This window comes from Aethalodelphis obliquidens, unplaced genomic scaffold (assembly GCF_003676395.1).
Source record: "Aethalodelphis obliquidens isolate GAN/ISIS:26980383/991018 unplaced genomic scaffold, ASM367639v1 scaffold93, whole genome shotgun sequence".
NCBI lineage: Eukaryota > Metazoa > Chordata > Mammalia > Artiodactyla > Delphinidae > Aethalodelphis > Aethalodelphis obliquidens.
Window position 1 is genome coordinate 4,133,451 of NW_020838037.1, and position 27,008 is coordinate 4,160,458.

The following is a 27,008-nucleotide window of genomic DNA, read 5'->3' on the forward strand; positions in this document are numbered from 1 at the left end:
CTATTCCTCACATCCTACAACGCAGCTAGTCTTCTCCATGGGCTTATTTTTATTTACCCAGTTTGGTTCACTCATTTCTTCAGCAAATATTTGTGAAGTCTGTTATTTGTGTTCAGTTGAGGGATAGGAACACAATGATGAATAAAGCACAGTTTTATCCTCAAGAATTCTGTTCACAGGTTAGTAGGAAAGACACAAGTAGACCAACAATGTTGATACTGTTTGGGGAGACTGTGCAATGGAAATGGGTAGAAAGGGAAGCAACTGCAGACAACAAAACCCAGTGAATTGTACTTTAAAAACTTGTGAATCATATGCAAATTACACCTCAATAAAGCTACCAATAAATAAATTTAAGTTATCAAACAGTTAGGGAAAAAAAAAGAGATAAGCAGTTAGACCTTGGCACCACTATTCTAATGTATCACTTTATACCCCAGTATCCGTAGAACTCTGCTTAAACACAATTTTGAGGCTAAAACATGGATGCTGTGCTAGAAAAACGTTTCTAAGGCTTTAGGATGCATCTGAATCACATGGGAGGCTTGTTAAAACACAGATAGCCAAGCCCTGACCCTACAATTTCTGATTCAATAGGTTAGGGGTGAGGCCCGATAATTTGCATTTCTGAGAGTTTCCTCAGTGATGCTCCTGCCACTGTTCACGGTGTACATTTTGAGTACCACTGCTCTATAAAGAATATGTTGCTAAGGAAATTCATTCCAGTCACAGTGTGAGACAGACTGCAGAATGCAACTCCCGTACATAAATAGTACGTGAATGCTTATTTTTATTTAGAAAGTTGCCCTGCAGCATAAGGGAGGTACTGGAGTGCTGCTCTGTTTCTTGATATGGGTGGTGGGTGTGTGGGCATGTTCACTTGATGAAATTTATAATTTGTGTACATTTCAGTATGTGTTACAATTGAATAAAACATTTACTTTAATAAAAGAGAAAATAAGGAATGTATGGTTCATTTCTATTCAAGCAGCCCCTTGGTTCAAGGGCTTCTGGACATGTTGTATGTATGCTTTTTTTAGGAGTTCTGATAACCTGGTGTAAGAAGACGTCAACTTTCATGAACTTTCACGAAGGATGTTTAGCCATATGTCCTTGCCGCTGACACTACTATATGATCCAAGAAGGTGTGAAGTTCTCGAGGCTTTGCAAAGGAGAAACAGAAAATTAACTAAACACACTTGTTTCAGACTCTTAGAGTAGTAGAGGAGATTGGTGTTTGCTAATGGAAAAATACAGCGCAGAAGGAGCAGTCAGTTGCATTTCTAACATTAAACGGCAATTGCAAACAGTGTTTCGTGCAACCACTGAGCAATTTCTGGAGATTTACACTGAATTTCTTCTTTCCACATTCTTTTCAAGAGGTACTTTGCCATGGGAGCATTTCCAAGAATTGGAGAGTCACAATAGCCACAAATACTGTTGGCTTGAAGAATTTTTGACACTTGAGTTGCTGTAGGAATTAGTACATTAGAAGAACACATAAGTCAGTGTGTGAGGCTGTGTGCTACCAGGAAAGGAACATCGGCCTGCAGTGGCACCTGTAAATTACCCAGCACTGTGGGGCACAAGGCAGGAGAATTCTCTGCATTCTGTTTACTATGCAATTGTTTACAGTTATGAGACGTCATTTTTTTTTCCCTTTTGGCGTTAAGCAGCAGCTGCACTGAGGTTATAATAATTGTACTGAGCATGTGTTCAGTGCGGTGCCATTGCCAAAGCCTTTACATATTGTGAGTTATACTGAACAGAATTTCTGTGAGTCCAGCTCCTGCACTTCCTGTTCTGTGTGGGAGGTTAGAGCTCAGCTTTGGAGAAGTGGTAATTAGTGTGATGTGCCTTGATCACCCCCTGGTGTTGGGTCTGTGGAATAGCAATAACATCTGTCCTTTGTGCCTCTTCAAAGAAAATCAGTGAAAGCAAAAGGTGGATTGATCAACTTGGACTGCTGTGCATAAGATATCCAAGAGATTATATCACCACATAAATAGCCTGTGAGTGATGGAGCAGGGGAGAAGAAAAAGCTCAGATGTAAGACAATCCTTGACTATAAGACCACTAGTCATTTCCAGGGACCTGAAAGATGAGAATCTTTCAGGTGCTCAGTCAGTCATGTGGCACAGGACACATTTGAGTGCGTGGGGAACATTGCCTTCCAGGATGCCCCAGTGGGAACACCAGGGGCGGCACCAGTTGTGGGATTGTATCTGCTGCTGCAGGCTTCAGAGTGGTAGCTGAAAGGATGGCTGAAAGGAGTAAATCCCATCTGAAAATAAACAAAATAAAATAAAGTCAGTAGCTCATACTTCTGTTTATACATCAGACTATAGATTTAGGTAGATAATTACCACCAAGGTCTGGATCTGACTTTAGCCACTAATTTCCCATCACTTGCATACTGAGGGTGCCTTAGCCAGGAAAGTCTCAGTAGTGTCTTCAGCCTGGTATTGTTCCAGAATGCCATTGCCATACTGGATCTATGTCTTAAGTTTTCTTTGTTTATGTCTTACATTAATATGTCTATTTCCTGGCATTAATACATAAATTGTAAAGGTCTCCAGCGGCTTTCAGCCCTAACTAAACAGAGCTAAAAAGGTAACTTACATGTTCTGTTGTTATTGCTATTTCTGCTTCTGATTCCAGTTGCACTGAGATACACACCTCACAAGGCACAAAATGTGGAACTCCATATTGGGACCCTCAGAACCTGGCAGGTCTGGAGCCTGTGCTATATCTCCAGCTTCATCATACTCCTTTTCTCCAATACATCAGCCACATTGTCCTCTTTCTTTTCCTTAACATACCAAGTTGCCTCCCATTGTGGGCCCTTTACACATTCTGTTGCTCTATTTGAAATGTCTTGTTTTTATCCCCCATAGCATCCATATCGTTCATTCTTAGTGGTTAAAATAATACATTCTGAAATCGGAGTGCCTGTTTCAATCCTGGTCCCCCAGCTATTGGCTGTGTACTTTGGCCAATTTACTTCAATTTGCTGGGCTCTTTTCCTTATCTATAAATGTTACTCTTAATACGACTTCAAGGGTTTGTTGTGGGGATTACATGACAATACCTGCATAGCACTTACAATGATATCTGGCACATAGTAAAGCTGAATATATGTCAGCTCTTATTACTCATTCTTTATACCAACTCACATGTCACTTCCTCATGAAAGCCTCCTCTGATCTCTGGTTGAGGTTAGATTCCTTTGTTATGTGTTCTCAGAAGACTTCTATCTTGTCTTTGAAGCACTGATCTAATCTGAAACTTCAATTCCTAGTTTCACGGACATCTTGCCAGTGTAGAATGTCAGTTCCAGGAGAGCGGAGGCCATGTCTGTCTTTCCTTATCTTCAGGGTCAGTAAACGCTTGTTAGTTATTAGCTGATTGACTCTCTGAATCCCTCTGAAAGCCTCTGCTCAGCAGGAAATGGGGCATGGGAAGGGAAGGCACCTCTCTACACTAGAGGCTGAGATGAGAACATGGTCTAGACTCAAATACTCTTCCTCTCTGGTTATTTCCAATCTTCCAATCTGTAGCAGTCAGGCTCAAGAGCTGCCATCTTACAACTAAAAAGTGCCTTGTTGGGGGACTGTGAGGCCTTTGCTATTTAACCGTTTGGGGTTCAGAATGCATGAGTTACATGTGCCTTCTGACAGCCGGATTTCTGGGGCAGCCTGACCTTAGAGCTGTGGGATGAGGCTGAAACTGCCCAGTGTGTAGATTTTGCTCTTGAGATCTCTTTTTATAGTCATATCATCCCTCTTAACCATAAATGGTAATTGTTCTCTCCTCCAGTTAAACTGACTGCTCACTTGTTTCTACCTCCTCAGGTCCCCCAAACCATTCAGAAACAGCCGCTTGAAAAAGTCACAAGACTTAGACTAATTCAACGGCTATTTTATGTGAGTTTTGGCTTTAGATTTTTAATCATATTTATTCATTCCTTCATATAGACTGACCCAGCTATTGCATCCAGAATATGGTTAGTGCTGATGAAATTCTTGTTTCAAATAAATAATGTGTTGGCCCCAAAGGGAATGGGATGCTGGGGAAAATAAATCCAGGCTAAAGCATGCAGACTCCCAGTTTTGAGGACCATCAGTCCACTTCCCTAAAGCTTCCCCACGGGGAATCCCTTGTGGTCTTATGGGGAACAAGAGCAAAGGCTGAGGCCTTTGTGGCATCTGAGTAGAACACAGGAATGTAAGTATCTGAGTACTTATCGTCTAATCAGCCCATGACTAGAAAAGGACCTAAGACATAAGAAGCACCAATAAATGTTTAATGAATTAATTAAAGTCCTTTACATTATAATCTTACAAGTTTTTATGATAGTTTTACAGTGAGATTATCATCTGCATCATCAAAATAATATGTATGAAATGACTGCTGAGTGTACTATGCTAAGTTTGCAAAGGCAATATCAAATTTAATTTTCACAATTCTATGAAATAGGTGCTATCAGTATCCACATCTTACACATGAGCAGTCTGAAGCTTACAAAGTTAAGTCGTTTGCCCATGGTTACTCTATGAAAACACAGATCGGTGTAACTCCAAGGTCTACATTTCTAACTACTTGGTTATAAGTAGCCTATGCATTACAGTAACTACCATAAAAAGTTGGAATTTAATTAAAATGATTTTATTGCTGAATGTTTCTTTGCTTTCATTAACAGCTAAATTGGTGTAAAAAATGTAAGACTTTTCAGGTCAATAGTTATCATTCCCCTTTAAAATCATCAAGGTGGATGGAGACATCAAGATAGGAGAGTAGGAGGATGCTGGGCTCCCTTCCCCTCAAAAACACATCAAATTCCCTATATATGTGTTAGCATACGGTATTTGTTTTTCTCTTTCTGACTTACTTCACTCTGTATGACAGACTCTAGGTCCATCCACCTCACTACAAATAACTCAATTTCGTTTCCTTTTATGGCTGAGTAATATTCCATCGTATATAAGTGCCACATCTTATTTATCCATTCACCTGTCGATGGACACTTAGGTTGCTTCCATGTCTTGGCTATTGTAAATAGAGCTGCAATGAACATTGTGGTACATGACTAAATGGTTCTGAAGAACCTAAGGACAGGAGAGTAATAAAGAAGGAGAGATAGAGAATGGACTTGAGGACAGGGGAAGGGGGAAAGGTAAGCTGGGACAAAGTGAGAGAGTGGCATGGATATATACACTACCAAATGTAAAATAGATAGCTAGTGGGAAGCAGTCACATAGCACAGGGAGATCAGCTCGGTGCTTTGTGACCACTTAGAGAGGTGGGATAGGGAGGGTGGGAGGGAGGGAGACACAAGAGAGAAGAGATATGGGAACATATGTATATGTATAACTGATTCACTTTGTTATAAAGCAGAAACTAGCACACCATTGTAAAGCAATTATACTCCAATAAAGATGTTAAAAAAAACACAACACATCAAAACTACAATGACATGTAAAATGACTCTTACTGAAATTGACCTGGGGACTAGCAAAACAGATCTTCTACAACCAAGACTGTAAATATTCACCTGGTGTCTGATAGGAAGGGAGGAAAAGCAATCTGGTCAGGACCTGTACACTTAGCAGGGGACACAGAAGAAGAGGGATATCACATGCTGAGGGATCCTCGCTGGGAAGAAGAGGTTCAAGCTACATAATAGACACCCCAGCCCTAGGGTCCAACACTGCGAGGATGAGTCCCCTTGGTCTGAAAACCAATGGGACTTAGCAGGAGGGCTGTAAGAAACTGAGACTCTGCTCTCAAAGAACTTGCACAGTCTTTCTTACTCCCCATCACAGAGCAGAGACAGCAGATTGAAAACTGCTAGGGTCTCTGGATGGCCAGCCAGGAATACCCCAGCATGCCTCCCAACAAACACTGGGCTCCTGCTTCATCCCCTCTTGATCTGGCACCACTCCCCATTAAGGCGGCTGCATTGCCAATGAGAATGCACATGCCTGGAAGGAAAGAAGCTGACTCAGACCCAACCATGCCTCTGTCCAGGGCAGGGCCAGCCATTGCTAGTGCCGGCTTTGCTACACACACTCAGGAGGCAGCAACACTAGCCCCAGGGTGAGATCACCACTGACAGAGCTCCCATCCCTGTGCATTCTTGGAAGGGAGTGAGGCTATCTCCATGACAACCAAGGAGGAGACTGCCAACACAACCAAGAGAAACCCAACTACGTCAGGGAATCCTGCTGTAGCCCTTTGGGCCCCAACTACACTCCTGATAGCCATTGAGCATAGAAGACCCAGTTTGCAATTAGCTCTGGCTCTGGACCTTCCAACTCCAATCTACTCCCCCCACCAAGGCAGTGGCTAAGAGCTCACCCTGGGGGAAGACATGGCCCATGCTCGCTTCAGATCCAGCTTTTCCACCAATGCCACTGGGCACATGCAGACTGCATAGGGACACTCCCACACAAGGACATACCTTCTAGATGGAGATTGGTGACTTTTTCACCTAATTTCATAGAGAGAGAGAAAGTTAAACAAAAGGAGGTGACAGAGGAATATGTTTCAAATGAAAGAACAAGAAAAAAACAGATAAAAACCTTAATGAAACAGAGAAAAATAAATTACCTGTTAAAGAATTCAATGCAATAATACTAATAATAATGCTAACTGAACTGGGGAAAATATTAAATGAATACAGTAAGAATTTTAACAGAGAACTAGAAAACATAAAAATGAACTGGTCAGAATTGAAGAATACAATAACTGAAAGCAAATATACACTAGAGGGAATTAACAGCAGATTAGATGTTACAGAAGAATGTTTAAGTGATCTGGAAGAATGAATGATGGAAATCACCTAATAAGAACAGCAAAGAGAAAAACAAATTTTAAAAAGTAAAGATAAGGGACCTCTCAACAACATCAAGCATACTAACACTCACATTATAGGTGGTCCTAGAAGGAGAAGAGAGAAAAATGTAAAAAATATATTTGATAAATTATGGCTGAAAATTTTCTGAACCTGAAAAAGGTAACAGATAATCAGGTACAGGAATCAAACAAGAGTTCCAAGCAAGATGAATCCAAAGAGACCTACACCAAGATATATCATAATTAAAATTTCAAATGTTAAAGAGAGAATGCTAAAGGCAGCAAGAGAAAAACAAAGAGTAACATTCAAAGGAATACCCATAAGGCTACCAACTGATTTTTCAGCAGAAATTTTGCAGTCAGAAGGGAATGGCATAATATATTTAAAGTGCTGAAGGGAAAAAATCTACAACCTAGGATACTCTACCCAACAATATTATCATTCAGAACTGAAGGAGACATAAAGGGCTTCCTAGATAGTCAAGAACTAAAAGACTTCATCACCATAAGCTGACCTTACAAGAAATGAAAAAGAAAATACTACAATAAGAAATAATAAATTATACAAAGGGGAAAATCCCACTGGTAAAGTCTGTGGTCAACCACTTAAATAAATTAGTATGAAGGTTAAAAGATAAAAATTGTAAAATCAACATATATGAACTCCATAGTAACCACAAGTCAAAAACCTACAATAAATATATAATACAAAACTAGTGAGAAAGTAACACAAAGTAACAGAAAGTAACACAAACATACTAAAGAAAATTATTAAACCACAAAGGAAGAGAATAAAAGAGAAGAAAACAACAGAGAAGAACTACAAAAACAAACAGATAACAAAATGGTAATAAGTACATACCTATCAATAAATTACTTTAAATGTCAATGGACTAAAGGCTCCAATCAAAAGACATAGGGAGGCTGATTGCATAAAAACAACACCCATCTATATGGTGCCTGTATGAGACTCAGTTCAGATTTAAAGACACACAGAGACTAAAAGTGAGGGGATGGAAAAACAATATTTCATGCAAATAGAAATGACAAGAAAGCTGGGGTAGCAAAACTTATGTTAAACAAACAAAGTAGACTTTAAAACAAAGTCTATAATAGAATCGGGTGATTGGGACTGACTTGTATACACTGATGTGTATAAATCTGTTGACTAATAAGAACCTGCTGTATAAAAAAGTAAATTAAATTAAATTAAAAAATTTAAAAAGTCTATAATAAAAGATAAAAAGCAACATTATATAATGATAAAAGTATCAATACAAGAAGAGAATATAAAGTTTGTAAACATATATACACCCAGTAAAGGAGCACCTAAATATATAAAGCAAACATTAACAGACATAAAAGGAGAAATTAGCAATAATACAATAATATCAGGGGACATTAACCAACCACTTACATCAATGTGCAGATTATCCAGACAGAAACTAAGGTAACAGTGGCCTTAAATGTCACATTAAGCCAGTTGGACTTAATAGATATCTACAAGATATTCCCTCCCCAAACAGCAAAATACACATTCTTTTCAAGTGCACAAGTGACGTTTTCCAGAATAGATCACATGCTAGGCCACAAAACAAGTCTCAACTAATTGAAGAGGATAAAAATTATACCAAACTTCTTTTCCAATCACAATGGTATAAAACTAGAAATCAATTACAGTAAGAAAAATGGGAAAAAACAAACACATGGGGACTAAACAAAATGCTACTAAAAAACCAATGGGTCAATGAAGAAATCAAAGAGGAAATCAGGAAATACCTTGTGACCAATGAAAATAAAAACACAATTTTCAAAATCTATAGGACACAGCAAAAGCAGTCCTAAGAGGGAAGTTTATAGAGATACAGGCCTACCTCAAAAAATAAGAAAAATCCCAAATAAACAGTGTAACGTAACTTCTAAAGGAATTAGAAAAAGAAGAATGAATAAAGCCCAAAGTCAGCAGAAGGAAGGAAACAATAAAGATCAGAGAGGAAATAAAAGAGAGACCCCCCAAAAAATAAAAAAAGAAAGAAAATATCAATAAAACCAAGAGCTGTTTGGGGTTTTCTTTTTGTTTTGCTTTGCTTTTTAAAGATTTAGAAAATTGTTAAGCATTTAGTCAGGCTCCTTAGGGGAAAAAAGAGAGAGGACCCAAATAAACAAAATAAGAAATGAAAGAGGAGAAATCACAACCAATATCACAGAAATATAAGCAATCATATGAGAATACTACAGTTATATGCCAAAAAATTGGATAACCTAGAAGAAATGGATAGATTTCTAGAAACATACAATCTTCCAAGACTGAATCAGGAAGAAATAAAATAATATGAACAGATCAATCACTACTATTGAAATTAAATCAGTAATCAAAAAACTCCCAACAAACAAAAGTCCAGGCCAGCATGGCTTCACAGGGAAATTCTACCAAACCTATAAAGAAGAGCTAATGCCTATGCTTCTCAAAGTATTTCAAAACATTGAAGAGAAGGGAACACACCAAAATTTATTCTACAAGGCCATGATTACTCTGATAAAAAATCAAACAAAGATACTAAAAAAAAGAAATTACAGACCAATATCCCTGATGAATATAGATGCAAAAATTCACAACAAGGTATTAGCATACTGAATTCAACAATATATAAAATTGATCATATACCATGATCAAGTGAGATTTATTCCAGGGAAGCAAAAATGGTTCAGTACCCTCAAATCATTCAATGTGATACAGCACATTAACAAAATGAAAGATAAAAATCACATTATAATCTCAATAGATGCAGAAAATACATTTGACAAAAATTCAACATCCATTCCTGATAAAAAACTCTTTAAAAAGTTGGTATAGAGGGAACTAATCTCAACATAATAAAGGCCATTTATGACAAACCTAGAGCTAACATCATACTCAATGGTGAAAAACTGAAAGCCCTTCCTCTAAAATCAGGAACAAGACAAGGATGCCAACTCTTGCCATTTCTTTTCAACATAGTATTGGAAGTCCTAGTCACAGGAATCAGACAAGAAAAAGAAACAAAATGCATACAAAATTGGAAAGGAAGAAGTAAAACTGTCACTATTTGTAGATGGCTTGATACTATATATAGAAAACCCTAAAGTCTCCACCAAAAAAAAAAAAAAAAAAACTTTTAGAGCTAATAAACAAATTCAGTAAAATTGCAGGATACGAAATTAATATACAGAAATCTGTTTTCTCTCTACACTAATAACAAACCATCAGAAAGAGAAAGCAAGAAAACAATCCCATTTACGATTGTATCAAAAAGAATAAAATACCTGGGAATAAACTCAACCAAGGAGGTGAAACACCTATAGTCTGAAAACTATAAAACATTGATGAAGGAAATTGAGGATGAAAGAAATAAATGGAAAGATATCTCATGTTTATAAATTAGAAGCATTAATATTGTTGAAATATCCATACTGCCCAAAGCAATCTGAGGATTTAATGCAAACCCTATTAAAATACCCATGACATGTTTCACAGATCTAGGCAAAATAATTCCAAAATTTCTATGGAACTCAAATAGTCAAAGCAATCTTGAGAAAAAGAAAAAAGCTGAAGGTATTATACTCTCTGACTTCAGATTATACTACAAATCTACAATAATCAAAGCTCAATGCTACTAGTACAAAAATATACACATAGAACAATGGAACAGAATAAAGAGTCCAGAAATAAACCCATACACAAGTGGTAAATTAATCAATGACAAAGAGGAAAAAACTATACAATGGGGAAAAAACAGTCTCTTCAATGTGTGGTGTTGATAAAACTGGACAGCTACATGTAAAAGAATGAAATTAGGATATGTTCTCATGCCATTTACAAAAATACACTTAAAATAGATTAACCTAAATATAAACAAGAGATCATAAAACTCCTAGAAAAAAAACAGGCAGTACATTATTTGACATGTCTTATCAAAATTTTTTGAATCTGTCTCTTCAGACATGGGAAATAAAATAAAAAGTAAACAAATGGAACCTAAATAAATGTAAAACCTTTTGCATAGTGAAGGAAACCACCAACAAAATGAAAAGACAACCTACTGAATGGAAGAAGTTATTTACAAATGGCATGTCTGATAAGGGGTTAATATCCAAAATATACAAAGAACTCATACAACTCAATATCAGAAAACAAATCACCTGATTAAAAAATGGACAGAAGACTTGAATAGGCATTTTTCCAAAGAAGACATACAGATGGCCAACAGACACATGAAAAGATACTCAACATCACTATCATCAGGGAAATCCAAATCAAAACTACAATGAGATATCATTTCACATCTGTCAAAATAGCTATCATCTAAAAGACAACTAATAGGGTTTCCCTGGTGGTGCAGTGGTTAAGAATCCATCTGCCATTGCAGGGGACACGGGTTCGAGCCCTGGTCTGGGAAGATTCCACATACCGTGGAGCAAGTAAGCTTGTGTGCCACAACTACTGAGCCTGTACTCTAGAGACCATGCTCTGCAACAAGAGAAGCCACCACAATGAGAAGCCCATGCACTGCAATGAAGAGTAACCACCACTCTCCACAACTAGAGAAAAGCCTGCATTCAGCAATGAAAACCCAATGCAGCCAAAAATAAGGAAAATAAATAAATTTATTAAATAAATAAAAGACAACTAATAATATATGTTGGCAAAGAAGTAGAGAAAAGGTGAACTAGTTCACTGTTGTTTGGAATGTAAATTGGTGCAGCCACCATGGAAAACATTATGGAGGTTTCTCAAAAAATTAAATATTATAAAACTACCATATGATCCAGGTATTTCACTCCTGGGTATATATCCAAAGAAAATGAAAACACTAATTCGAAAAGTTACATGTACCCCAATATTCATAGAAGCATTATTTACAATAGCCGAGATATGGAAGCAACCTTAAAGTCTATCAACAGATGAATGGATAAACAGGATGTGATATATACATATATATAATGTGTGTGTGTGTGTGTATATATATATATATATATATATATATATATATATATACATAAAACGTGTGTGTATACACACGCACGCACACAGAAACACAATGGAATATCACTCAGCCATAAAAAAAATGTTGCTCCATTCATGTTGCAGCAATATGAATGAACATTGAGGGTATTATGTTTGGTGAAGTAAGTCAGACAGAGAGGGACAAATACTTTGTTTTCACTTATATGTGGAATCTAATAAATAAAACAAAAGAAAGAATATAACAAAACAGAGACAGACTCATAGATACAGAGAATAAATTAGTGGCTATTAGTGAGGAGAGGGGAGTGGGGAGGGGCACGATAGGGGAAGGGGATTAAAAAGTACAAACTACTAGGTATGAAATAAATAAGACACAGCTATGTAATGTACAGCACAGGGAATATAACTAATATTTTACAATAACTTTAAAGGGAGTATAATCTATAAAAATATTGAATAACTGTTATACACCTAAAACTAATATAACATTGTAAATAAACTATAATTCAATAAAAAAAGAAAAAAATGAAGATGGAGAAAAATTGATTGTTTCATTCATGAAGTTCAGGAGTGAATTCTTTTCCATATGCACTGTATTTTCATCCGTAACTGATACATTTCTAGGTCAAAGCCATAGGTTTAAAAAACTAGAAAACAGTAATTTTGTTCTTTATTTCTTAACCTCTGTTTTGTTAGGATAATGCCACTGAATGAATACCTTCCTGAATGTGTCAAAAAATAACTATGATGTTATGACAAATCTATTTTTAAATGATCATAATAAAACTAATATTAAGTAGTAAAAAAAAAAGTAAAAATAAAAATTAAAAAATCAGCAGGGTGATTTTAGGAACTATGGCCAACCTATAATTTTTTGTTTCTTACATAAACCTTGGGGTTGCAACTTTACATCTAGATAGTAAAGCATGTGAGATGATCCTAAGTTTTCTGTCAATTATACCTTCACACTCTCAGCATTATCTCATTTTCTACTAAATGTCCTTTGAGACATAATTACCACACCAATTGGAGAAATGAGCAAAGTACATAAGAAACCTAGTTCTTTAAATTCTATTTTTTAATTTTTATAGATCCTTTGGAGATTGTATTGACCCAGTCATACACAGTGGACACCATGGGAAGAGGCTGAGTGAGTCTGGATGCAGGAGGAGTGGCTGGTGAAGTAGAATTTGGACCAGAAGATTATCATAACTTAGAATCTAAGTTAAGAAAGCATTTCAAGGAGGGAGTGATCAGCTGGGTCAAATGCTACTGAGAGATTAAGAAAAGACCTGATTCACCCTGGATTGGCAATGCTGTGGTCATTCAGGGAAAGGTGAAGACAGTGAGTGAAGAAAACATTTTCAGTTTGAGAATTTAAAAAAAATCAAATGGAGCAATAACCAATGAAAAAGTTAATAACGTGGATTCAAGAGAGGAGTTAGTATTTTTGGGGGGGCGGGGTTAGTTTTAAGATGAGAAATATTGTAGTATATTTGCATATCGATGGGAATGATCCAAAACAGAGGAAATTAATGTGAAAGACACTGGATAAATAGAGAAGAATTTCTATATGATGAGTTCTCAGTCTCCGTTGATGGTAAAGGGTAAACAAATGAGCAAATGAAGTTCAGTTTCCCCTTGTCTCCTACCAAACTTGTGAAAGGGCTGCCCATCATAGTCCTTGATCAACTGAGTTGAATTCTCTGTAACATCTCTGCCCTATCCCACTCACAGCAGCAACTAAGCAGTGAGTGCTTGTATTTAGGACTCTATATACTTTTTCTGTGCCTGTTGCAGTGTCAGCCCCTTAAACAAAGACTGATAAAGTAAAGTAGGGAACCAGCACCGTCTATTAGAAACAATAGGAACTTCTATATCCAGGTAATTCACACTTTCAACATTAAAGTGTGCTACATTCCTTTCCATGATGTCATATCTTTCCAAAGTTGGGGTTTCAGCAGTTGCTGTGATAAAAAACAATTATTTCTTGAAAATGGGGGAGGAATCGGAATATGAGGTTTGAGAAGGTATGCAATGTTCCAAGAAGCACACTCATTCCATTAGTATATACTTAAGAGATATTTAAGAATGAAATACATACATTTTTTCTTTCAAAAAGAGAACAGAATGTGATCATCAGAAAGAGGGTTGGTCTATCTGGGACATAGGAAAATGAAGATCTGGGTCTGTTCCTGAACGAGACCAACGACTATAGACAATCTTGATGACTAGTATATCCCTGAGGTAGAGCTAAGCATTTATCTATGTTAGACTGACAAAATTAAGCATCTGATACACATTCAGTACCCAGTAAATAATTTGCCCATCATAAACTGACTTCTAATCTGCAGCAGACATTATCATTGCCATAGTAAGATGGGATTCTCCACCATTCACATTATGAATTAATTAATTATCATTCCTATTTATAGGACATCCATGAGGTGGATAGCAGTGAGATTTACCTTGAGGGATGGACTCACTCCAAAGCACTGGTATAATCCATTGGCTATACCTTCAGAGTTGAGGGCATACACTGGGGTTTGGTGAAGTCACACACACACACACAGACACACACACATAGATAAAACTGCCTGAGACCTCTGGGCAGACAGAAAGATATACTTATCCCTAAATGATCAGTGTCTGACCTTTTCTGACAACCTGAATCTTCCACCGTAGCCCACTTAATCCTCATATAATTCTGTAAAGTTGACATCATCATTTATAGATGTGACAAAGCGGTCAAGTAATTTGCATAAAATTAGAAAGCTTGTAAATACTATATGTTGGATTTCTACTCAGGTTTTCTGACTACCATTTCCTTTATTTTGTTTGTAAACTGAATAAATCATTTAGCCAAGGGGATCAAGTTTCAGAACTGTGTTACATTAACACACACACACACACACACACAAATAAAAGTAATTACATTTAATCTCAGTCTATTCACTTGAAGAATATTAAAGAAAATCTAATTTATGGTCCATGAAGACATGACTAAAATTAAAAACTCTCTCCACTTCTCCCCAATTTTCTCACATACACCAGCGTGCTCCCTAACTCTCAGTTTTCTAGATACTGTGCACTCACAGGCATTGCTTCTCCACCTTCCTTGATCTATAGCCACCTCCCCACTGGACGTGGACCCTTGGAATTCTGCCCACCTACTAACCATGCTGGTTGTGTCTGGAATTCCAGACCCTGCCCCCTGTTTCTCCTCACAGACAGAAGCCCTCAGAGCAGTCTGGACAGTCTAGTTCTCTCATTCTGACTGCTTTTCCACAAGAAATCCTCATGGAGTATTTCTGATAAACAGAAATCTCTACCTTGTTACACATTCAATCATTCATGTACATTTTCATTCCTGTACTGTGGGGAGAAAATAAAAGTTAGTTTAGAAACCAAAAGGTATAAGTAAACTACCTTTGTTTAGGGAAGCACAATATGTGGAAGTGTCATTTTGACTGAAGAAAAATAGTCCTGAGATGGGCCAGCAGTTACACACAAGAACCACATTGCTTTGTGTAATAAAGACAGACTGAGTTTCTGCCTGGTATCCTCACATATAGGAAAGAAACAATATTTACTGGGAAGGTGGATTGGAGGAGAGCCACAGAGTATTGTCTGGGCTCTGTGTGGAGGATCTACCAGGTCAGGAATGGCCAAAACACTTTTAAAGACAGGCGTGGCTGTCCTTATTATTAGCATGGCTAATATTCAGTGTAATTTTGGGTTGTGCTCCCACCCAAACCAGGACTTGTGTTCACAGCAATATAATGTAGAGGACACAGACCAGACTGATGGTTAACCACTGCCATCCTGTCATCAGAAGACCTGGGTTTGAATCCTGGCTACATCAGTTTTACCAGATGAGTAACCTTAGCTAAGTTACCCAAGCTCACACTGCCTCAGTATGCTCATCTGTAAAATGAGACAATAGCAGAGCCTACTTTGTAGTGTTATTGAGAAGAGTAAATAAGGTAATACATGTCAGAAGGTTAGCATAGTACCTGGCCTAGTAAGTGCTCAATAAACGTCATTTCTTATTATTATTTGAAATAAATTTATGAGGAGGATTTTCTCAAGGCGTTCTTGGTACCTTGTGTATCACCCCACATAGGTCACTGCTAGCTCTCCCTACATCAGTTTTCTGACAAGGATGGAGGGGCTTTCAGTCATTTCCTAGATTTACATAAGGTCATTTGACCATTAAGACTATTACAGGCTGAGTGTGAGACACCTAGGGAAGCTTGCATAACAGAGTGTATAAATATAGCTCTGGAACACAAGAAGATGCTTCCCTTACTTTTGCAGAAAGATCTGGGCCTGGCAGTTCTGAGGTGTGGTATGTGAGATTGTTTAGGGACACAGCATACTTCACATGCTCTGCACCTGGATATGGATTTTCCATTCCAGTTGCCTTTCCCTAATGTCACTATAGCCAGATTACTCTGGGGCTAAATGAAATGAATGAATAAGAAAATCAGCCTGTCCACCCTGTCCCCTATCTAACCACTGTAGGGCTCCAGACCTATCCGTCACCAGCCTTTTATGTGATCTAAGACCAAGACTTTGTGAAGAAAATTAGAGCATGTTTGAAATGGCACAAAGTACAAAGGAGGAAACTCTAAGTTCCATCTTCTCTTAGTAAAGGCCCAGGAGCAGAACATTACCACAGGTTTAGATCAGGTCCTCTAGAATACAGAGCCTGAGAGAGGATTAAGGCACTAACACTTTATTTGGAAAGTTCAAGCCCAGAAAGTGAGGATGAGGAAAAAACAGAAGTGAGGGAAGAAAAGGTAAGGAGCAAAACAATATGACACATTATCACATTGGCTTCCGTTTTGCAGCGAGCTGCAGAGACATAGCAGGCCTCTCAGCAAGACTGTTTTCTTAACATGCAGGATATACAGGGAAGGAATATACGATATATTAGTCCATGAAATAGAAAAAGGAAGGTGGTTTATCTGCTTAGGCTTATCTCATCTCCTGTTTCCCAATGATCCAGGTTCTCAACATGGAGAGCTAACTCCTCTGAGCTTCTGGGTTGCATCATCTGGCCCCAGGAAACAAGAGCCAGTATGTAGTGAGCCCACAATCGCATTTTATTCAAGTCCAAAAGTTACGTGGGGGCTTCCCTGGTGGCACAGTGGTTGAGAGCCCGCCTGCCGATGCAGGGGACACAGGTTCGTGCCCCAGTCCGGGAAGACCCCACATGCCGCAGAGTGGCTGGGCCTGTGAGCCATGGCCGCTGAACCTGTGCATCCGGAGCCTGTGCTCTGCAACAGGAGAGGCCACAACAGTGAGAGGCCCGTGTACCACACACACACACACACACACACACACACACACACACAAAAGTTACATGGCATGGATGGGGTGTTACCAAAAGTATGGAGGGGTCAAGGGCTCACAGCATACCACTTTACATTCTTTCCACTGGCTTGAAAACCAACAAGAAGTACCTTTTCAAATTACTTTTAGGATTATTCCCCATAACAAAAATTTATATAAACTAATATGGACTAAATCTTCTTTAATACCACACTACACCCTCCACATACCATATGCACCACACACGCACACACACACACACACACACACACACACACACATATGTATTCCTTTGAATAAAGGTCTACTGTACCTTAAATTCTAGGTGGGTGTCTATGATGATCTGGTAGTCATTCTATGGGGACAGAATCAATCCTTCTCCCTCTTTAAACCCTTCTTTTTCTCTTCATATGTTATCTAGGCAGTCTCTGTGGATTGGATCTGGTATGAAGATATCACTGAAGCAAGGTCCAGACAATCAAGCCAGAGAATCCACCTTCAAATTTTAGGAGAGCCTAAGAATAGCATCCCTCAAATGCCATTGAGCTATGTAAGGTCAGGGTTCTTGTTCTCTGTAGGAGAAACTCCCCTTCTGGATTGATATCCTTAGAGGATTTTCTTGCTAGGATGTGCAATGAGCCCCCTCTAATATGTTTGTCTTGCATCTGATTATGTACATGTGAGTTCTTCTAGTCCATCCATCTGGCTGCAGATTTTAGGAGAAAATATGCAACACTAGTACACTGGTGTTGAAAGGATGTGTTGGCTTTCTCTGGAACATGGACAGTGCTTAGAGCACTGATAAGGGCTGTGGCTAGAATAGAGACTCAGAGTTGTCATTAGTATACTCACACTGTGCATAGTCATCAAGAGACAAAAGGGAAGAAGTGGTTCAAGGACTCTGAGAAATTTCACAAGGTTTGTGTCCAGTAAGCAGAGCTAAGCAAGGAATATAATGTATGCCTGTTTTTCAGTTCAGGATGCCTACCATAATATCACTCTACCAATGATATAGCATTGGACTTGGAAACACCAGGCATGTTTATTTAAGGTCTGCTAATAAACATATAGTAGGGTGCCAAATGATGTGGATATGAATTGTTTTTAAAGAAAAAGATAATGATTCAAAAATAATCCCTATCTGAGTTTTATTTGTGCCTGTGGAGAAATAGTCACCTTGATCAGACCTTCTTCTGGGTGCCCACTTGACTATTCCTTTTGGTTATTAAGCTATGTCCTCTTCTTCTTTATCTTGCTAAGACCAAATTGTTAATAAGTAATATAACCAATACTTGAGTCCTTCCAGCCAGTCTAGCAGTTAAAAGTGTAGGTTCTACAATAATTCAAAAAGAGTCACATACCAAAATGTTCATTGCAGCTCTATTTACAATAACCAGGACACGGAAGCAACCTAAGTGTCCATCAACAGATGAATGGATAAAGAAGATGTGGCACATATATACAATGGAATATTACTCAGCCATAAAAAGAAACGAAATTGAGTTATTTGTAGTGAGGTGGATGGACCTAGAGTCTGTCATGCAAAGTGAAGTAGGTCAGGAAGAGAAAAACAAATACCGTATGCTAACACATATATATGGAATCTAAAAAAAAAAGAAAAGGTCATGAAGAACCTAGGGGCAAGACGGTAATAAAGACACAGACCTACTAGAGAATGGACTTGAGGATACAGGGAGGGGGAAGGGTAAGCTGGGACAAAGTGAGTGAGTAGCATGGACATATATACACTACCAAACGTAAAATGGATAGCTAGTGGGAAGCAGCCGCATAGCACAGAGAGATAAGCTCGGTGCTTTGGGACCACAAAGAGGGGTGGGATAGGGAGGGTGGGAGGGAGTGAGATGCAAGAAGGAAGAGATGTGGGGACATATGTATATGTATAACTGATTCACTTTGTTATAAAGCAGAAACTAACACACCATTGTAAAGCAATTATACTCCAGTAAAGATGTTTAAAAAAAAAGTGTAGGTTCTAATGGTTAACATTACCTTAACATTAATGGCAACTTACATTAGCATGGTCCAGAAAAGTAGTTGTTAAATGAATATCGAATGCAGTTAAGTGATGACCTCTATTGTCTTATTTGAGACAGTATAGTATAGTGATTCAATATCAGTTCAACAGCTCATTATTAACAATTTATTTATTAGATGAGAGCAAGGGTTCTTGAGGAAGACTGCCTAGTTCTGTGCAGTAATACAGGAAGAAGCACTGGCCAAATGGGGCTGGTGAGCACTTAAAATGTGGCTAGTGTGACTGAGGAACTGAGTTTTAAAATTTTACTTAATTTTAATTAAATATAAATTTTAAAAGATACTCAATTATATACTGTAATTCAGGAATTAGAAATATTCAAGGACATTTAGAACAATTTGGGTGTGTGAATCTACATTTTTAATTATAAATTTCATAAAATCTAAATACAGATCAAGTATTTCAAATGAAAATTTAATGTCCAAATTGAGATGTCCTATTAATGTAAAATACATACCAGATTTCAAAAACAATACAAAAGGAAGGAATGTAAGTAATTTTTATATTACCTACATATTGAAATAAAACTATTTTTGATATACTGACTTAAATAAACTATAATTAATATCATCTATTTAACTTACTTTTATTTAATATGGATAATTATAAAATCTAAAATAACATAGATGGTTCACATTATATTTCTATTGAATAGTGCTGGACTAAAATCTAGTCTTGACTTTCCCACATGTAAGTTGTAGGCCTTGGCAAGTTATTTTACCTTTTTCTACCTCTATTTCCAGGTCTGTGAAATAGAACATAACATCAATTCATGGAGAAGAAGTTGCAAGAATTAAATGAATTAACACATACACGTTTAAAGTGTGTCTGACATACTTTACATATGTAAAGTTTACGTGGTAAACTATCAATAAAGGTTAACTATTATTACTACTACTGCTAATTTTATGCATTCGATATATAATCTTAATACTAATTTTACCATTTCAATGACAGATCTACAGAGATTCTGAATGCATATAAACATAAAAGATTGCCACACTTAGAGTTGTATCTGGATAAGGATTTTCAAAGATTATGGTTGTTATTTAGATTAATGGCCTAAAAATCTTCGAATTTTTTTCTGGCAAAGCCAGTGTTCCTTCAACATTGTAGGGATTTCTGTGCTGCTACTTATTTGCAATTTTTATTACATTTCAACAAAGAGCCTGGTTTAGTCTGAACTACTGAAATAGCAAAGAAATATACATGATGGCATGGTTTATTTCATCCAATTTTCAACAAGCATTGTAGTTTTTTTGTCTCTTCCTTTATGAAAAATGTCTACTCAACTATAGGATATTATTCACATTAACATTACCTGAATACTTCCTTGAGAGAAAAAAGTCTGCAGGGTGAAAAAGAAATAGCAAAGATAGAGGATGGAAAGTAAGGGTTGTCTTCTTCTGGAGTCATTGACCTCAAAGTGTTATGCACCACTCCCTTCCTAGACAACTCCCTAAGCCACCTCTCCAAGCAATTCTCTAAATTAAGACAGGTGGTCTTAATGTAGGCATTCTGAAGACCACCTACATAACCACAAGATACACTTTCTTTCCTATAGAAATATTGGATCCTCATATTGTGGCAAATACATATCTTCAGATGTGGTTTCTTTCATCAAGGAGCCTACAGTTGGGTGGGTGACAGATACATGAATGCATACAAGGATGTATGGTCCAGCAGCTGTATGTAAAAGGTGCTGTGGAAGCACAAAGAAGAAAGACAAGGGAGTAAAGGGAGCAGAGAATCTCCCAGAGGAAGTAGGCCTTGGGCAAGTCACTTCACTGCTATCAGATTCAGTTCCAACACCTACAAAAGAAAAGGAATAGACCAGAGGATCTCCCAGCTGTGATCTCCAGGAATTTTTAAAGGAAGTCAGAATGGCCATAGTCCATGGCCACCAGTTTTCCTTTTGTCCTTAAATTCCTAACTGATTAAAAAAAATGTAGAGGGGCTTCCCTGGTGGCGCAGTGGTGGAGAGTCCGCCTGCCGATGCAGGGGACACGGGTTCGTGCCCCGGTCCGGGAAGGTCCCACATGCCGCGGAGCAGCTGGGCCCGTGAGCCATGGCCACTGAGCCTGCGCGTCCGGAGCCTGTGCTCTGCAACGGGAGAGGCCACAACAGTGAGAGGCCCACGTACCGCAAAAAAAAAAAAAAAAAAATGTAGAGAAGGGTCAACCAAGACGGCAATATAGAAGGTTTTTGAACTCCAACTCTCCCATGGACATGATGAATTTACAGCTACACACAAAGCAATTACCTCTGAAAGAAACCCAGAAACTAGCTGAGCAACTCCTATATACTGGGCAAGGGAAAAAATACCCATATCAAAACCAATAGGAAAGGCTGAGATGCACTCTAGCCATAAACTCCATCACAGCACCATGTAATCAAGAGAAAACTCCCAACTCCCAACTTCTCCTGAGGAGTAAAGTGTTTAGAAAACACATTTAGTACCCCAACTTTTAAGAATCCCACTCAAGGGATAGTTCCCCAATATACCTCACTCTGAAAAGTCAGTGAGGCTTATGTCCACAAGACCCACAAGCCTATAGGAAACAAACAAGCAGTTGTTAATGAGTGCAGAGCACTTGCTGTGGCTATTCCCCCAGGACTCGGCACAGAGGAAGCAGGTAAAAATGTCCACCTCCTGTTCTTTTCTGAAAGAGGTCCATCTACACTCTTTAAAAGCTACTGTTTGAGGGTCAGGCATCTAATTTAGCACACACCTAGGGGCTAGCTTTGATCCTCCCCAGGGACAGGAAAAGGTGACTGATACTTCCCCCATCTCCTCCCTCTATCCCACTCCATGTCTCCATTTTCTCCCTGGAAGGAGCTGTACACATATCTGTGCCCACCTTTTGTGGCTGATACCCAAGGGATAAGCCCCAGATCACCAGGCTGTGATAGCCAGTGAGACCTCCATTTATGAGTCCTACAGAACAAACAAATAAGCAGTTCTTAACAGGCACAGGAGCACACACATACCACCACCACCACCATGCCCCCATGGCTATATACAGACAGAGCAAGTAAAAACGCATCTCGCAGTTTCTACCTGGAAAGGGCTTAACTACATACTTTCCCAGCTGCTGCCTCAGCATCCAACTTCCAATCAGCTTTCATTTAGGTGCTGAGTACACTTCGCCCCTTTGGAACATGGATGGATCTTGGCACACCCTCCAATACCAGGAACCACTATGAACAAAGAAGGCAGCTTGGACAATCACAAAGGTTTGAGAGACACCCAGGAGCTTGAGCAGGGGTGATTGATGAGGTTAATCTCCTACATGAGATTACTCAGTCAAGAATGGGGAAGATAACTATTTTACCTAAAGTGCATATACCAACATAGAGAAATCAAGGAAAATGAAGAAACAGAGAAATATGTTCCAAACAAAAGAACAAGATAGATCTCCATTAACAGATCTTAATGAAATAAATAAATCTTAATAATTTACCTGATAGAGATTTCAAAATAATGGTCATAAAGATGTTTGGAAGCATCACACTTCTTAATTTCAAACTATATTACAAAACTGTAGTAATCAAAACAGTGTAGTATTGACATAAAGACAAACACATAGATCAATGGAACAGAATAGAGAGCTCAGAAATAAACTCATGCATATATGGTCAATTCATTTATGACAAAAGTGCCAAAAATGTACAATTATGAAAGGATAGTCTTTTTAATAAATAGTGTTGGGAAAACTGGATAACAACATACAAATGAATGAAACTGGATCCCTTTCTTACACCATACACAAAAATCAACTCAAAATGGATTAAAGTCTTAAATGTAAGACCTAAAACTGTAAAACTCCTAGAAGAAAATATGGGAGGTTAAATCCTTGACATTGATCTTTGCAATGAATTTTTGTTTCTGACATTAAAAGCATATTCAACAAAATAAAAAAAAAAACAAGTAGGACTATATCAAACTAAAAAGCTTCTGCTCATTAAAGGAAACAGTTAACAAAATCAAAAGGCAACCTATGGAATTGGACAAAATATTTTCAAACCACACAATCAATAAGGAGTTAATATTCAAAGTATATAAAGAACTCATAGAACTCAATAACAAAATAAGTAACCCAATTTAAAAAGTGAGAAAATGGTCTGATTAGACATTTTTCTAAAGAAGGCATACAAATTGCCAACAGGTACATGAAAATGTGCTCAATATCACTAATTATCAGGAAAATGCAAATCAAAACCACAACAAGATATTAACTCATACCTGTCAGGATAGCTGTTATAAAAAAAAAAAGGCAAGAGTTAACAGATGCTGGTGGTAAAAAGGAACCCCTTGCACATCGTTGGTGGGAATGTACACAGAGGGAGGTTCCTTAAAAAATTAAAAATAGAACTACTACATAATCCAACAATTCCACTCCTGGGTATATAACTGACAGAAATGAGACCATTATCTCTAAGAGGTATTTGTACACCCATGTTCATTGCAGCAGTCTTCACAGTAGCCAAGATATGAAAGCAACGTCATCAATGGACCAATGAATCAAGAAAATATGGTATATATATATATATATATATATATATATATATATATATATATATATTATTATTTCTTAAATAATACATTATTCTTTCTTAAAATGAAGGAACATGGATAAATCTGGAGGGCATTATTCTATAATATGCCAGAGAAAGATAAATACTACATGGTATCACAATATGCAGGATCTAAATAAAAGCTGAACTGCTGAACTCATAGGAACAGCAGTTATAAAATTGTGGCTGGGGTCTGAGGGATGGAAGAAATAGGGAGATATTGGTAAAAGGGACAAAATTTCAGTTATAAGTTCTGAGGATCTAATGTATAACATGGTGAGTATAGTTCATAATGCCATGTATTGTATAATTGAAATTTGCTAAGAGAGCAGAAGTTAAATATCCTCACTAAAAAAAAAAAATTAATATGTGAGGTGATAGATGAGCTAATTAATTTGATGGGGGGAATTCCTTCACAATATATACATATACCAAGTCATCACATTGTATACTTTAAATATCTTACAGTGATGTCAATTACACTTTAGGAAATAAATAAATCAAAATAACATTATGAAAAAAAAAGTATGGCTGCATCTCTCATCTTGGGAATTCAGCTACCACCAACCCCTTCCTCACTCTCCACTCCCTTAAGTCTAAGAAATGTACTTTTAAAAGAGAGAGTGAATCATATATACATACATACAGAAAATTTCACATTTTAATTTTTATTGTGGTGCCAAGGAGCAATGATGACAAATTTTAGCAAAAATTAATGCCCTATTCATGTGATGCCTAAACTATGAGTAGGAAAATGAAAAAAAATTCAATCAGTTGTCTATTGGTGACATTACATACCAACTGCTTTTTCTGATTTCCTCACCTCCACCTAAAGTTTATTTGAAATGGACTACAGAACTGCAGCTACAACTAGATATGTCCATCCGTAGAGATAATAGCTGTCCACATGGTGCTCTGAGGGGTCTGGAAGGTTTTTGTCCCTAATTCTCACATCCACCAGCTTATTCCATGTGAAAGACATTCTATATTATTCTTTGAATTAAGTCAGATATTCTTTGAAAGAAAAACACATTAAACCTTAGTGATAGTCATCACTGGTACTCATTAAAATAGGATTGTTGATTGGCTGACACATGAAGCAGGCCTGATAAATGAGACAGTAATGAAGAGACTTTTAGAAGTAGACCACTTATGATATAGCAGACCTGAATGGGACACCGTAGAGGTGGGTAAACAGACTTGAAAGGTTTTGTAAGAATCCTAGAAGCTCACTCCCAAACAGATCAGGCTTGAAAAGACAGGAAGACACATGATGATGCACAAATTTTGCCTCTCCATAATTTGGAGAAAGAATAAAAGATGGACCAAATAAACTCCTGAAAATGAATTTCTTGACTGCATTTTTATTTTCTGTATCTCTAGTGCCTGAATATAATGCTTGTCCCATGGTGGATGAACATGAATAAGGTCTTGAATTGGGTGAAAACACAAATTTTCCTCTGGGCCAAAATCAAATATTTGTAATTGACATTCCTGCTCCTAGAACTCCCAAAGCCTATTTAAGTGTACTATGGCAATAATTGCTGCTTCCAGCAGTGCCCTTGGGTTCAACACATACATTTTCACATTTAGGAGAGAAATTAGAAAGACATTCAGGTTTTCAGAACTGAAAATCAAGATAGTGATGATCCATGGTTTGGAAAGAGAAATGAATTATTATAAATGAATATTAATATGTATTATTTTAATATACAGAAATAACAAAAGGAAGGCTAAAATGGCCCATAACCCAAGCACACAGAAATTAAACAATCCCACCTCTGCAGATGTTAAAGTTTATGTAATCAAGTTGAGAACATTTGAACAGTACAAATGATTCAAACCTAAAAGAAAAAGCCTCTCTTCACATCACTGCTATCTATACTTTACAGAATTTCTTATAATTTTTAATGGCATGAAATAAACTTGGGTCCACCCAGGAAAATCTGTGAGTCATGGTCAGTCAAGATTCCCAAATACTGCCAGATGCAGTCACTATGCAAGAGTGATTAAAGTGCAGTCCTTGCCCCCAAGGAATGTGGCTTCCAGGAGTTATATAGTTCTCATTCTAAAAAAAAAAAATGAATGTTATGACATTTCTATAAACTGAGTTTAACTTAACCCTGTTATGACCCACTCTAAAAATTATGAACTCTCATCTGTTGGATCTTCAAACTGGTACCACCACCACACATACTCCCCCTCCACCACAAACCCATATACACACCCATGAAGTTAGCCCAAAAGGAGGCTCTGCTCCCTCTTGTTTCTATACAGTGACTTTACTGAGGCCATTTTCATTTTCCCTGGTTATATCAGGACAGCTGGGACAATGAAAGTAGCTCCTCTTGATCATAAGTTCTTACAAGATTGTGGCTCCCAGATTTTATGTCTTATTTATTACATATAAATATAAATTTTATTATTAATTTATTACATATTAAAATTTATCATCTATTTATGATATACATATATCACTTCATATTATAAGTGAGACACCAGAGACCCTGAGATGGTACGTGACTGTCTCCTCACAGTCACACAGCTTGTTACTGTCGAATCGGGTCTTAAACCTAGCCCTCATTACCAGTCCAGTGCTCTTTTCATCAAATCACACCAGAAAAAAATCTGGCTCGTTTCTGTCAATACAATGTGCTCATGCTTCCTGGAAACTGCACAGGCCAGCAGCTATATTACTTTTCTAATAGCTAATGCAGTTTCTCATGAAAGCATATTCCTCTCTCTAAAAGTAAATTAAATGGCATAATCTTCCCATAAACTGGATTTAGTAACATATTCTCTATGATAAACAACATTCAAATCAGAATCACCTCCTCTGCAATGTGAAATTGAAGTTTACTTTTGATGTGTTGTCTGTTGATGACAGTTGACTATAAATGTAGGGCCATTTAGTAAGTAAATAAACCACTCAGTTAGGAGGTAACATAATACACAGCAATTTTTATAAATCTCTTTTCATCTTGCCTTTCCACTGGTTTGGAAGAATTAGAGAGGACATTGAAAATGCATTAGGTAAATGATGATATTAACAGTGCCATTTAAATGCCATGATTTGTGAAAATACAAAGAATAAAAACATACCTCGGGGGCTTCCCTGGTGGCGCAGTGGTTGAGAGTCCGCCTGCCAATGCAGGGGACACATGTTCGTGC